At 42.7% G+C, this 15,420-nt stretch overlaps 1 pseudogene; it reads right to left on the bottom strand.

Moving 5' to 3' along the window:
• Nucleotides 1-2,013: 2,013 nt before the first annotated feature.
• LOC145392150 (uncharacterized) overlaps nucleotides 2,014-15,420 on the bottom strand; it is a 30,898-nt pseudogene continuing 17,491 nt past the window's right edge.

Here is a 15,420-nt window from a genome sequence, read left to right as displayed (position 1 = left end):
AGAAAAAAACTCAGTCCCTCGTCCACTGAACTTCGTAGAACAGGCAATGCAGTTTTGAAAATACTCTGCGGAATTTTTGGCTTACTATTTTTTTTTTCTATATTGTCACAGGAGGCGTGGAAGAAATCTTCAGATTACAGTATTATCTTATTTCGATTTTATTTTCCATTTTCGATATTCTAAAATGTTCCTGTAACGAGGAGATCAGCTTCGTTCCCAGATTTAGTTTTGGTTAGCATGGCACAGCACTGGTTTCATTCTCCCATGACATTATTTATCACAAGTACACTTGGAGTCGACATAGGTTGAAATTGGATGAGTTATACACGTACTTTTTCCTTTTTAAATTAGAGTACGTATTATAACTTCAATTCGCGTTAACTTGGCTAATTGTATCCTTTTCTTTTTATGTGGGTTTTCCTTCCCACGTCAGAATCCTTAACACAAATGCACTTCGTGTTGATTTGGCTGATTCTAACTTTTTCTCTTTACTGGCTTTTTTCCCCTAGATTTTTCTCTCTATATATTTTTCTTTTCACCTCAACACTGTATTTGGTTTGACGGATTCTTGCACATACCCTCTAGGGGGGGGGGGTCCTTCTCACGTCCTATACACTTAGAGTTGATTTGGGTGATTCTACTTTTTTCTTTCTAAAGGTTTTCTTGCTCCTGTCCAGTACCATCACACGTGCACTTAATCTAATTTGGTTGTCATTTATTTTCTCTCAACAGCCTTCTCTCCTCGCCCAAATTCTGTCGCAGATCCACTTCATATGATCTGTTTAGTTTATATTCTTACTATACCTTTTTTCTCATAATTGAACACTGTCTCTCTCACACCCACACACCCACCCACACACACACACACACACACACACACACACACTCACTTTCTTGGATTTGGTTGATCCTAGGGCTTGCGTTTTAGTCTGGGGAAAACGTTGAATGGGTAATTACTTTGTACAATTAGCCAAAAACAAGAGTAATACCGAAGCATCTTTCAAAATGAGCGTCACGCCTTCTCCTCTCAAAATGGTTGGTTGTGAGGCTGTATGGTGCATGATTATATTTCTTAATAGTATACGTTCCTGGTCCTTATGGTATTTTACAACTGAAATTTTAGACCTAATGCCAAGAAAAACTGTTGTGTCCTAATGTAACGCACTTAGAATGTCAGGATTTTTTTTTTAATGCTACCTGTTCTTTTGGAAATGCTTGTCACAGGTATATTACAACCTTATTTATTGCTAGACATGATTTGCTAGAAAAATGCATATGAGGCTTTGTCTTTTTTTTTTTTTTCTGCTACTACACTGAACTGCAGCTTGCTTTTTTTTTCTCTCTCTCTGTTATTTAGCTGCGTAAACTAATGATACGCTTGAATATATGGTTTAGTCGTATACCTAAAAAAATTAATGTCTAGAAAAGATGAGCACTTTGGGTCATAGATTATTGTAGTTTCGAGTGGCATATTAACTTTGAATGGATGTTTAGCTTGGAGTGGCACGTAGCTTAAAGTGGCACTTTAGCTGCAAGTGGCATTTTAGCTTCGTGATATTTTAGCTATGAGTGGCATATTAGCTAGTGGCACTTTAGCTTCGAGTGGCATTTTAGCTTCGAGTGTCATAGTAGCTTTGAGTGGCATTTTAGCTTGGAGTGGCTAGTGGTGATGAACAGGGGCGCAAAGTACTGAGGTCTGCGTTGTTTAAGTATTTGTACGTGACTATGGCGACAGGCTTAGGAAGTCAGACCTACTCCACCACACTCCTGATGGCGGCCTCTCACACCCACCCACCCGACCTCAGGCTCTCAATCGTGTGCACGTCGTTTAATTCGTTTATTCGTGTGACGCATTTTCATTCTTATTATTGCTACCAGACGATTTTATTCATCTTTGGAGTGACTTTTCAAATACGTGTTAGATGTAGCCTTCAATAATGTGTTCAGGTTAAGAGGCTTCCCCTTAGATGGATAAAGTCGAATGTAAGCTGGCAGGTCGTAGTGCTGAAGGGGTTAAGATGAGTGTAGTGTGGCATTGTGGGCGGCGAGGGCGTGGGTCCAGAGGGCGGTGAGGGTGGGGCGCCAGTCAGGGAGGGCGGGATCCAGGTGTACGAAAGTGTAGGGCGGGGGGGCTGTGGGGCGGGCACGGGCGACCCACGACACCATCTCCTCGTGGTCGAAGGAGTAGCGCAGGTTGAGGTAGTGTGGGCTGAGGCGGAGTGCGTCAGCCAGCAGCCCAGTCACCCACACGTCATCCACCCACACTCGAGGTGCAACTCCAGCCCGAGCCACTCCAACCAACTGACGGGCTAGGTGAGGTGTGGCTACGTAGGCTAGACCCGCGCAATATGAGGGGTATTCAGACCATGGGTAGTCTTTCTCATTCACGGCCCATTTCCCCTCCCGCTGCGGCTGCGTCCCCGCCGGTAGGAGATTGCAAGCCAGCGTATGACGAGGTGGCGGCACGCTGTACGTCCGCAGTAGCCGCGCCCGAAGCCCAAGCACGTCAATAAACGCGTCGTCATCCGCCTTGACTATGTAGGTGGCGTGTGGGCAGTGGTTGGCAGCCCAGGTGAGCGCCATGATGTGCTTGTAGGTGAGGTTGTGGTAGTGGTCGGTGAAGCTGCCCACCACCAAATCACCGTGCTTCACCGCCTCTTCTGCCACCCTGGCCTCCACACCGGCTCTATCCCTCACTTCCCCCTCCGTCCCTCCCCCTCCTGCACCCTCGCCAAGCATGAAGACGGTGACAGAAGACCATCCATCGCCAAGGTCCTTCAGGCCACCCCAGGTCGCCCTTATGGCCTCACGCTGGCGGAAATGGTCGGGGCGGGAGTGAACCAGAAACACGAAGAATAAATTGGAGGGGGAACACGCCCCCCTCGCCTCATGCAGGTAGTGGAAGTCGGGCAGGTCCAGAAGGGAGGATGAGCTGGGGTGCGGGAGGGTGTGTGGCGGGATGGAGGGTACGAGTGGCCGGGGTGGTGTGGTGAGGATAGGGGTGAGAGCTGCGATGATGACGTGTGTTGTGGCAGCGAGGAGTGCCAGTAGGAGTGCCACCTGTGCCACCCTCGCCACACACACACACCCGCACCACCGCCACCACCACCACCCACCACCTCCCTCACTCTCAGGGCACGGGCTGCTGCTCCTGCTGTTGCCCCTGCTACCGCTGCCTCTGCTGCTCTGTCCTCCCTGCCTCGCCTCCAGCAGCTCCGCCTGGGGAAGAAAAGCAAACAATTATACATAAGGAAGCAGACAGGAAAATAACACCGGAAAACGGCAAAGAAGAGTAAATGACCCTTTAATACCCTAACTCAAACAGGGGAAGGAAAAAAAGAAACAATAATGAACAAGGAAGCAGGGAGGCTAGCTGCAGTGAGTGGCTCTTTACTTACTATATATCATAAATCTCTCGAAAATGGGGAAGGGAAGCAAAACATTTAAAGACAAGGAAGCAGGTTAGGTGGAGTGTGACCCTTTATTACCTTAACCGGAAACTGGAAAAGGCAATAAATAACGAATGAGTAAATAGATAAATAAAAGATGCGTGGAAACAGGCAGGGTGGACTGGGTGACTCTATTAACCTAACTCAAATAAATGGGGAAGATAAACAAGACAATCGCACAAAGAAACAGGTTAGGGGGGAGTAGATTATCCAAATGTTTTAATCGGTAGGGTACAATGGCAGTAAAAAAATTACTTTATTCAGGAATGTCAAAACCTATTGTTAGTCTTGCTTGTGGCTGGATGAGTTTCTATATATCCAAAATTGTAAGTGAACCATTGGCTATGTATGTATAAAAATAAGTAAATAAATAATAACAAGTTTGCCTGTTAATTAAGGTGCATAAATGGTCGGGTCCTGTTTCCTAAAAATTTACCAAAACTTGTTCCCTGGATTTCGCCTTGGATCACTCGTTGAATTTTAGTTTATTATTTATCATTCATTATCCACACCGCCGGAATATTGCAAAAAAGGCAGAGCAGATCACAATTGACTCAAACAGCAGAGAAACAGCAGAGGAGAAAGGATGACAAGTGACTAAAACCCGACAAAATGAAAGATGAAGGAACATTTATGAGAAAAGTTCGGTTCAGTAGGCACGTTGAGGAGGCAGAAGAGTGACAAAAACTGACTGATTGATTTTAATGACGTATAAAATTTGGCAAGGTAATTTTTATAACTCTATCGGTCAGTCAACCAATCAGTTCCTCTCCACATCACTGATCTGACGGTACATTACGTGGAAGGCGCTGTGGTGTGTGCAGGGAGGGAAGTACAGTAACACGGGAGGGAGAGGAAAGTGATGCCGGTCACATGGCATGACACAGCAGAACAGGATGAGTTATGAGTGTTGCATAATGAGGGAACAGTTTCAAAAAGTTATGCTGGCGTAATAAAAACGGTATTATTATAGATTTCCAACTGCATTTAGTATTACTTTGAGAGTAATTTTTCCCATTGCGGTACAATATAATGCTGAGGTATGAAATTCAAGTTGCTCCTGTCATGGTCGTTCTTGAGAAAAACATTTTTCTCCAAGACTGCTTGTATTTTAGCTGACAGGAGCTTTGCATCATTATTGAAAATCATTCCTATTTAGTGAAGGACACCATGGTTTTTAGATTTTCGGATCATATAAACTTTTCCTTAGGACTTCCAAAACAAACTTCATAATCCACTACCGAAAATGGTGCTAAATAATGCTCTTATTTTTGATGTACCTTGTGGCCATTCCTTCTGTCATTATTTTTCCTGTTGGCACGGCAGCTAGTACGATGAGATAAAACTGCAGAGATAGAAATACATTGTTTATAGCTGCTACCCACGCACACAAACATCATTCCAAGGCACTTACGAACTGAATTATAAGCCTTTCCCAAACCCTCTTCCAGTCTACTTTCACGGCATTCCTTAGTCAGACTTCAAGATATTCCTAATCATAATGTAAATTCTTTGACTGGAATCTATCATCCTGTATATATAAGATTACTTCATACGGTCCGTTAATGAATCACTTACCCATTTTTAAGGGAATCTATACTCCTTTTCCTCTAACTTGCACAATTTTACCATCTCTTCATCTTCAGTCATGATCTGTAAAAATAGATTTGACACTAAAATATTGTGTCAGTTTAGATTACTCTACTGTGTTAGTCACGAGGAATTGCAGTGGGTTGGATGTGAAGCCTTAGCATTTTCTTAATCTCGTACTGGGCTACGGGAAAGAGGATGCAAATTGACGAAAATCTCAGCCAAGTTAAGGTGAATGGACTATATCTGATTACCAGGGTCTTACGAGGCTTTAACGCAGTTAAAGAGTGAAGAGGAATTGCTATGAACTGCTACCGGGTGTCGAGGGTTACAACACACCGATCTTTGCGAGAATCTTATAACTGAACACTACATCTCATACTGAACACTTAAGAACTGTTGTTCAGATATTCACGTTGGCATTAAGAGAAAGAGCCACATTTTTGTTTATATCTTTGAGTGGCCTTTGTGTTATGTTTCCTTGTAAGCTTAGTTCAGTACTTTGTCTTTGATCTTTTTTTTTTTTTTACTTAGTCTTCTCTCTCTCTCTCTCTCTCTCTCTCTCTCTCTCTCTCTTCTTATTCTCATTATTCTCAACCAGCTAACTCTAATCACACACTCAGGCTCCCCACAGCGTTTGTCGAGCGATTTAAGCATTCCCGCATGGCTAAACACACACACACACACACACACACACACACACACACACACACACACACACACACACACACACACACACACACGCACATCTCAAAACACAACTACTCGTTACACACCTCAAGCTCATAGGGTCATACTCTCATTCGCTTATTTTTCTCGTTACACACCTCAAGCTCATAGGGTCATACTCTCATTCGCTTATTTTTCTTAACACCCCTTCTATAGCGACTTATACTGTCTGTTGCCAGTTAACTTTTTCTTGTATGCTACAGAGGCACATTATTCCCATATTAAAATGCATATATAGCTTACAGGGTGGAATATGTAAAATAAGTCGCTTAGAAGAATGTGCTATGGTCTCCTTTACCTCTACAATTCTTTTATCTTAACATTACTCAGGTTTTCGTCCTTTTGCAGCTTTTTTCACGTGCCTCAGTAGCAGGAAAAAAAAAACATTACTGCGGCTCAATATTCTTTTCTTAGTGTGTGTGTGTGTGTGTGTGTGTGTGTGTGTGTGTGTGTGTGTGTGTGTGTGTGTGTTTGGTGACTGGTATCATATTCTACTACTGATTAACTGGTACAGATTAGCTTAAAAGATGGAGCAATGAAATTTTTGGCCAAGTTAAAGTGCGAAGAGTACAGAACACACACACACACACACACACACACACACACACACACACACACACACACACACACACACACACACACACACACACACACACACCACACCCCGACTGGACACTCAGAGATGGTCATCAGCAAAGTAGGAGGCAAGAGGCATGAAAAAGAGACGTGAGGTTTGGCTTGCAATTGGACGTCTTTGTGTGTAGTTGGGTGGGGGAGGGATTGCTTGAGGGTGATGACTGAAGGTACTGTGGCCGTAACTTTATGTGGAGAGAGAGAGAGAGAGAGAGAGAGAGAGAGAGAGAGAGAAAACACTGATATCGGCAGAGAGAGAATGAATATCAGGAATTACAGCTAAGAGTGCATGATACCGAAGCCTTAACCATGAGAGAAGCAGACATCAGTAAATCAGCAACGACCATGGCCATCATTTAATTACCCAAGCCCCGTAATTAAAGTAATGACCCTGTAGTAATAATGACGATACAGGGTCACGATAAACACAAGGATATGTAGTTAACGATACGACATTTTGCTCTCAGTGAACCGCTTTGTATTTTATTCTGGTTTACGTCAGACGGCTAGTTTTTATTTCTAGAGGAACATAGAGTACCTTTCCTGCTGCAAAAATAGATAACTAAATAGATAAATGGATGAATAAATAAACCTGCCTCTGTCAACATTGTGATCGAGGCTTCTGGACTATTTATTTCACCTCCGCTTACATATTTTTTTTAGAATTCCAGCTAGCATGAAAAATGATTATATTCATCACAGAGAAATCCCTAAGCAAGCACTGTAATTTAAGTAATGGCTCAGGGGTAACAATAGCCTGTGTTGGCGATACAGGGCCACGATAAACAGACATGCGGGTAGTTGGAGATACCACATTTTCTCTCAGTGTTCCGTTTGCCCGCGGGGAAAAAAAAGAAAATGCATTGTATTTGCCGACGTTGGACGATTACGTTCATCTGAAAATACTTACCAGATGTTATGACTGAAAATTTATATTGTATTTTACTGCAGCTAGGTAACACCAGTCGTGAATTTAAGACGTATAGTATTTTTGTAGCTAACACTAAGCGATTTTTGCTTTCATTACAGGAATACCCTACGCAGTAAATAGATTAATTTCAGTAATGATTCTACTGTATAGTAATAACCCACACTGGCTGTTCAAGGTCACGGAAAACAGAAATACCAATATACAGGCATGTGAAGTCTTATTGTCGTTAAGTCTTAGGCTTTTGTGTAATTTATTCCCGGTAACTTCGACGATTTTATTCAGTTCAAAGAAACTTACTACTGCAAAATGGTGAAAAGCAGTCCTGATTAAATTTGCCATCCAGAATTGATAATTCTGTAGTTTATTTCACTTAAAACTTAATCGAAAATTAGGGACTTTACATGGAGATGGAGGGATGGGGTGGTGAGGTATATTAGAGAAGGGGGTGTGAACCGGTGGGGAGAGCAGCTAAATGGCCGAGGAAAGGGCCACATGGAGGCTATTTGTTTGTGGCCACCCCTTACAGGATTACACATAGAAGGATAGAGAGACAAAATGAAGGATGGGTCTGTCTTGGGTAGGAATACAGATAAGGTTAGATAAGATGGGGTCAGTATATGAAAGAGCGGTTTGTGGCGAAAGGATGGGTCGTTCATGAGCAGGTACAAGGAAATGGAGAGAGAGAGAGAGAGAGAGAGAGAGAGAGAGCAGTTGCATTGGTCACTAACTGTTCCTTCGATTATTTCTGGTGGAGTGGAGCGTGAGAATTGGGAAGGGATGAGTCAACGGAGGTGTGGTGGCCCATTTTCCCTCAGAACCTTCATGATAATTTTCCTTCTTTTTTTAGTTTTTTTCCTTTTATTAATTCTCTGACGCACCGGCCACATTAATAACAGAGGGAAGAGGGTGATGATGCTGATGCTGATGATGATGATGATGGTCCATTTTCCCTCAGAACTTCCATTATAATTTTCCTTCTTTTGAGCTTTTGCATTTTTTTTTTATTCTGAATCCTAGCGCCCCTGTTAATAACTGAGGAATGATGACGATGATGACTGAACGGGGATGTGGCCTTTTTTTTCTTCGCTTTCTTGTGATAGTTCTCCAGCCATTGTATTTTCCTTTTCCCTGTATTCTTCTCAACCTCAGCTGCACTAGTTGGAGTATGAAGGTGATGTTGACATTCTCCTCCATTAGTAGGTTTCTGTTTCCTTGTTTCTAAATCCTGTCTGGCCCATTTTTAATAGTGGAAGACTGATTGAGGTTGCTGATGCTGATGTTGATTTCCTGCTGTTTGAATACTTTCTCCCATAACCCATCCCGAGCTGCAAAGGCAAACCCAAACTCCTTCCCATCCCTTCATAATACTGAAAATACGATGATGATGATGATGATGACGATGATGAAACTACTTTGATGTTGCTAGCACACTTCGTCACAATCGATCACCTCATCCCTCACTGCAGATGTCTACTTACTCCCTCATAGCAGTGGAAGTAAGATGCTCTATCTATCTATCTATCTATTGCCAGACGCCTCAATCCCGTTTGGGGTGGCCACAAACAAATCGCCTCCAAGTCGCCCTGTCCCCCGCCATTTCACTGCCCTGCTCCCAACTCACACCCTCCTCTCATATACCTCTCCACCCCATCCCTCCATCTCATCCTTGGCCTCCCCCTCCCTCTTCCCCCCTCCACCTCACTCACATACACTCTCTTCGTCAGTCTTTCACCCTCCATTCTCTCCACATGACCAAACCACCTCAGTGTGTTCCTCATAAGATGATGAAGATGATAACCTTACTACTACTTTCGTGTTCCTTGTACACTTTCCCGTAAGCCGCCACCACCTCTTCCCTCGCGCAGAAGTGATTTCGCTGAAGGCACCGTCACGCAGGTATGGCCACTTTCCCATGACGAGTGGTGCCCCTCCCGCTACCTGCCTCCTTTGATGAACGTCCCCACACATCCCCACAAAGACACGATGCTTTAACACTCGTACCGCAGTATAAAGCTCGATTCCACGTGTATATATTAGGACTGATGATTATAAAGCTCGACTTCACGTATATATTAAGACTGATAGTTATAAAGATCTGTTCCAAGTACGAATATGATACTGTGTTGTTGAGTGAAGACGAAGGGGAGCTGCAAGGCTTGGTGGTTGAGTTTGAGAGAGTGTGTAAGAAACGGAATCTAAAGGTGAATGTAGGGAAGAATAAAGTGATGGTCTTTGAGAGAGGTGAAGTTAGTGAATGTACAGCGAGGTTGGATGGTGAGGAATTGGAAAATGTGAGTACGTTTAAGTACTTGGGTAGTGTGATGAGTAAGGATGGAGGTTTGGAGGGTGAAGTGCTTGAAAGGGTACAGCAGGGAAGAAAGGTTGCTGGTTCTTTGAAAGCAGTGATAAGAAACAGGGAAGTGAGCATGGAAGTGAAAAAGTTACTACATGACAGTATTGTGATACCAACTCTAACGTACGGAAGTGAAGCTTGGACATTGTTGGAAGGACACAAGTCAAGAGTGAGAGCAGTGGAAATGAGTTATTTAAGAGGAGCCTGTGGAGTCACGTGGAGAGACAGGCTGACGAATGAGGATATAAAGGAGCGTTGTGGTGTGGATGTGGATGTGATAGGAAGCGTTATGAGGAACACACTGGGGTGGTTTGGCCATGTGGAGAGGATGGAGGGTGAAAGACTGACGAAGAGAGTGTATGTGAGTGAGGTGGAGGGGGGAAGAGGGAGGGGGAGGCCGAGGATGAGATGGAGGGATGGGGTGGAGAGGTATATGAGAGAGGGGGGTGTGAGCTGGGAGCAGGGCAGTGAAATGGCGGGGGACAGGGCGACTTGGAGGCGATTTGTTTGTGGCCACCCCAAACGGGATTGAGGCGTCTGGCAATAGATAGATAGATAGAAATAATAAGCTCCCCACACATCCCCACAAGACACGATGCTTTAACACTCGCAGCGCAGTATAAACTCTATTCCACGTATATATTGAGACTGATAATTATAAAGCTCTATTCCACGTACGTATATATGAGGACTGGTAAATGTAAAGCTCTATTCTACTTATAACATTAGGGCTGCTAATCATAAACCTCGATTCCACGTATATATTAGGACTGATAAAGCAGTATAAAGCTAAATGCTATTATGCCGAGTGTACTTTTCCTCATACAGCACAGTACTCAAGACCTACAACGCAATATAAAGCTAAAGAGTACATGCTGACAGTACGCGGCGACATTGTACATGTTTTTTACTCCAGTGTTAACGTAATTATCACTGTGGTTACGCAATATGGTACACATAAGGACACACAGAACACGATGCTTTACACTCGTAGCGCATTATAAATCAACAATGAACACGATCCTTCTCACTGGCAGCACAATAAAAAGCTCTTCTAATTGCTAGCAGTAAAAGGCAACGCTAAGGCTGAGAAAAACAGTGACTGACAATTAAAAAAAGGAAAAAGTACAGTGTAGAGAGGCAGCATATGCTAACTAAAGACTGACAACACGTTAGGGCAGTATTACAGACTGACTATGGAATCTGACATCAAGAATCTGACGCCAAAACTGACTACTGACAACACAAACTGACAACACTAAAGACTAAAATGAACAGCACAACCTGGGCCCTGAAATTTACAGCCACAGTTGATATTCACAATACTTGGACGGAAAATGACACTGGTACTTAACATTTACCATTGACCCCGTAGCCTAATTAGAGATGGCATTCAGCAACCAGTCAATAGGCACAGGGAATGAAAGGATGAGCTTAGATCCGGTAGTAGCGGTGGTGTGAGGAGGTGAACTAAATAGAGATTATTTTTATTAACACCAGAACGAAGCTTTTTTCTTTATTTTTTCCCTTGTCTATTATGAAATGAAAACAGATACAGGGAAAAGGAATATACTTAAAGCTAAATAAAAATGGTCTGGTAGTAGCAATAATAAACTGATATATTCGTCATCATACTGAAAAGGAAGTCAGGACTGTGAGTGGCTGAAGTAGCAAGTGACAGCACAACTACCAATCAGAGAGAGAGAAGTAACGGAAGTAGCCGGAACCCGTGGTGATGATTGATGATAGTGGTGATCACTGACTATCATATCCGATTACGAGTATATGATTATCCCCTTGTGATCGAGGACCTTTTTATATTATTGCTACAACCGGTACAAAAGTATAATTTGCTATGAGGAGGGTTCAAGATATTAATGGACACTTTTACAACGCCCTACTGCAGGAGGTAGCCTGAATGAGTTGCAATAATTGTAGTTATGGAATTAATAATACTTATAGGTTCAGTACGTACTAGTTTACCTATCAACACAGACTAGGGATAAGAAAGCTATCTCGACAGAACGTAATTAAAAGATAAAGTTAGGAGATAAAAGATATGGAACTGGAGGACACATTCCTTATTTTACTAAAGATGAAAGAAATAGGAGAAAAAGACCCACAAACTTTTCTAGACTGGAATGGAAAACAACCAGCAGCCAAACAGGTCGGGTTGGGAAAAAGGTGTATTTATTCGTGAAAATAATTAAATAAATCCTAATCGAGGTCATGTCCTTGGTTCTTGTTTGCATACATTCCTTTTGTCTAAGTGTTTGTGGTTTCCCGGGAGAGTTTTGTGAGGGTGGTCTTTCTGTCTGCCTCTGTTTGTTCACCCGGGTGTTTGTTTAGCTTCTGTGTGTTTGTTGAAGGGGATGGGAGGGTCAGAGTGCAATAGTATACATAGACAAGAGGGAGGGTGGCTTGGCGTGGCGGGACGGTATGGAAGAGTAGAAAAGTACCTATATGAGTAAATAGCATAGATCAGCCGGAGACTAAGAGGAACGAGGAGGGTGAAGGACAGAATATAAAGAATTAGGCATCAGCTTTAGATATATAAGAACATAGTATACTGTTCATTGGTTTGGTTTGTCAGTATACCTGCTTTACACGTGCAGCAAACTAAAGAAGTAGCCTCAAGGTTGGATGGAACTAGGCGTGAGTTACATTTTTCCAGGTGTCTTTCGGTACATCTAGTGATCTGAGTAACTGGAAATTCATGATAACGCGAGAGAGTTTGTTGCTTCAATGGCAATGGAATAATGGAAAATACCAGAACATTCAGTTGTGATGAAATGCAGCATTTAAAATAGATGTTTTCTAAGACGTAAATTAAAGTCGGTGTTATGCTATTTTTTTACATCACCTATCCATTTATTGATCTGTCTGTCTATCTAAAACTAATTTCGAGATCCGATTCAGATTGTATGGTACAACGAAATTTAGATTATTTTTATTACTAATTGTCCAACGAAACCTCAACAGACTGATGCCCTTTTCTTTTACCTTTAGGTCTAACATAACAGTAAGTATTTCATGATAATGATGATAATGTACAGAATAGCATTTAAAACTCTCTGTATCCTGTTTCAAAATGGAAGGTGTAGCAAAAGTAACAAGTATTAACATTTACGGCAACTTGTAAAGAACCTGGGAGACTAACAGGATTGCTATCAGTCCTGTGGCTTAAAATCATGTCTTCATATAACTGTTCGTTCCTCGGTCAGTTCCGTCACAGAATTATATTATTGTTCTTCCTCTAGCTGTCTGTCTGTCTGTCTATCTGCATACCTGGCTGGCTGGTTCTCTGTCTGCCTCTCTGTTTGTCTGTCTCTTTGTCTGTCTGTTTATATCTGTCTATCTATTTATCTCTCTCTCTCTCTCTCTCTCTCTCTCTGCACACCGAAGACACTTCACTTTTTCCTCAAACTGAAAACCACATGAATCTCTCTCTCTCTCTCTCTCTCTCTCAAGCCTCCTCACCCCGGATACCACCTGCAACCTCTCGTGCACCTTTCCTTCACTCTTATTTACATACACACACACACACACACACACACACACACACACACACACACACACACACACACACACACACACACACACACACACACACATACATGCACACATACCCACACACGTACACACAAATACTCGTACATACACACAGACGCACACGTTCTCTCTCGCTCTCTCTCTCTCTCTCTCTCTCTCTCTCTCTCTCTCACCTGTCTTTTACCTGGAGAAGAAAGGTAACATAACAACCAACGACAACAAGCATAATGAAGTAAAAGATGCAACAGGAATATACTGAGATGACACAGGTGTAAGAGGGACATGGATAAGGTATAGGTGAGCCAGGAGAGTGTATAGAAGTGGAGCTGAAGAGGAACATATGAAGATAAAAACTGAAAAAGTAGAGGAAGGATAGGATGAAGGACATACTAGAGAGGAGAGAATTGTGGCAGGGAGGAAAAGAGAACATAGTGGAAGGATGAGTGAAAATAGATTGGTGACAGAGAAGAAATGAGAAGATAGTGGAAGGGTATTATCAGATAGAATATATTTGTGATACAGAACAGGGAACGCGGTGGAAGGATAATATGAGTGAGAAAAGATCTGTGGCAGAGAAAAACTGAGAAAGAATCTGATACTGGAAGGATAATATGGAGAATCTCATGCTATAGAGGAAAAAAAAAAAGAGTTGTGATACAGAAATATGGTGACATTTTTTTCATTATCCTTACTGAACTCTAGCATTAGGTGATTGGCAACTGATATTTACCACAGGTCCAAATCAATCTAGGTGTTTATTTGGGAGCGATCCACTGGCCTCATATTTGATGCTTTGGAGAGAGAGAGAGAGAGAGAGAGAGAGAGAGAGAGAGAGAGAGAGAGGATGGGTCTGCGTGAATGCATGTTGATACATTGATATATTATGTAACTATCTGCATGTCCCTCTTGGTGTGTGTGTGTTTGTGTGTGTGTGTGTGTGTGTGTGTGTGTGTGTGTGTGTGTTGATGGACGTGTGAATTGTTTGCACTAGTCACTGAGGACACAGCAACACTCCTGGTCCATTCCTGGTATTGGTGAAGGTGGGGAGGGTTTACACAGTGTCATGTCAGGCAGGGATACTTGCCACTCCCACATCAAGGTCTGCAGGATAGCACACAACTTGCAAATGTACCCATTGCTTTCTCTTTCTATCTCTGTCTTCGTGTCTCTCTGTCAATTTGTACGTCAGTGTCTCATCATGTCGAATGCCACCTACACTGCTGGGGTAGGCAAAAACTGACGAAAAGTTAAACAGGTGCATATACTCGTATATATATAGATATATAGACAGACAGATAGATTATCCCTTTTATTGAGCAAGTGATCACTTACACAGTGTGTTGTGACTGACGCCAAATACTATTCTTATATTTTGGGGATAACTCTACTCAATAGAGTTAACTCTTTCAGTCAGGCGGATCATTCCTTAGCTGAAGAGAAACTTACGAGTATATGGCGTTATCCAGAATAAAACGCAGAATGCGTTTTCTCTAAAAAGGGGTGAATGCTTAATGGATATTACTGCCAACACCTTCATCCCGGAAGGTTTACATTGGCCAAATAAAATCGTCTGGCGTTAGCCATAATATGGTATAAACTGAATACTCTCGCTGTGTGTGTGTGTGTGTGTGTGTGTGTGTGTTTTATACATACAGTAGACACGTCACATCCACTCCTCACTCTCACTAACAGAGTACTAAGAGTATTCGTGTACTCTCTCCCATGACCACTCTCCCTCCTTACCCTCACTCTCTCCCTCACTCATACTGCTCTCTCTCTTTCTCTCTCTCTCTCTCTCTCTCTCTCTCTCTCATCCAGGAATCGTGCCAGTCATCAGATATTCAACTGTGTCTCCCCTACAGTTACTTTCTCACATTAGTACATCCAGCGGTGCTTTCGGCCTGGACACAAGAATTTAAAGCCTGCCTTATAATTTTATCGAATTTTCCCTTCGTACATTGATTTTTTTGACACCTCTAGTTCTCTCTCTCTCTCTCTCTCTCTCTCTCTCTCCCTCCCTCCCTCCCTCCCTCCCTCCCCCCTCGTGATATTCAGAATTACGATTCAGTCAGTCTCTTCTTAAACATTAATTCTCCCCCTCACTCTCTGTTTGACTGTCTGCCCCACTGTTACTCTCTCACATGTACCTTCTCATCGTTCTTGTAACCCAGACACGCTGTATT

The sequence above is a fragment of the Coenobita brevimanus genome, chromosome 21 (genome assembly GCF_032717465.1).
Source record: "Coenobita brevimanus isolate Jiangsu-jjx chromosome 21, ASM3271746v2, whole genome shotgun sequence".
NCBI lineage: Eukaryota > Metazoa > Arthropoda > Malacostraca > Decapoda > Coenobitidae > Coenobita > Coenobita brevimanus.
Note: the sequence above shows the minus strand (reverse complement) of the source record. Positions and strands in the feature narration are given on the sequence as shown.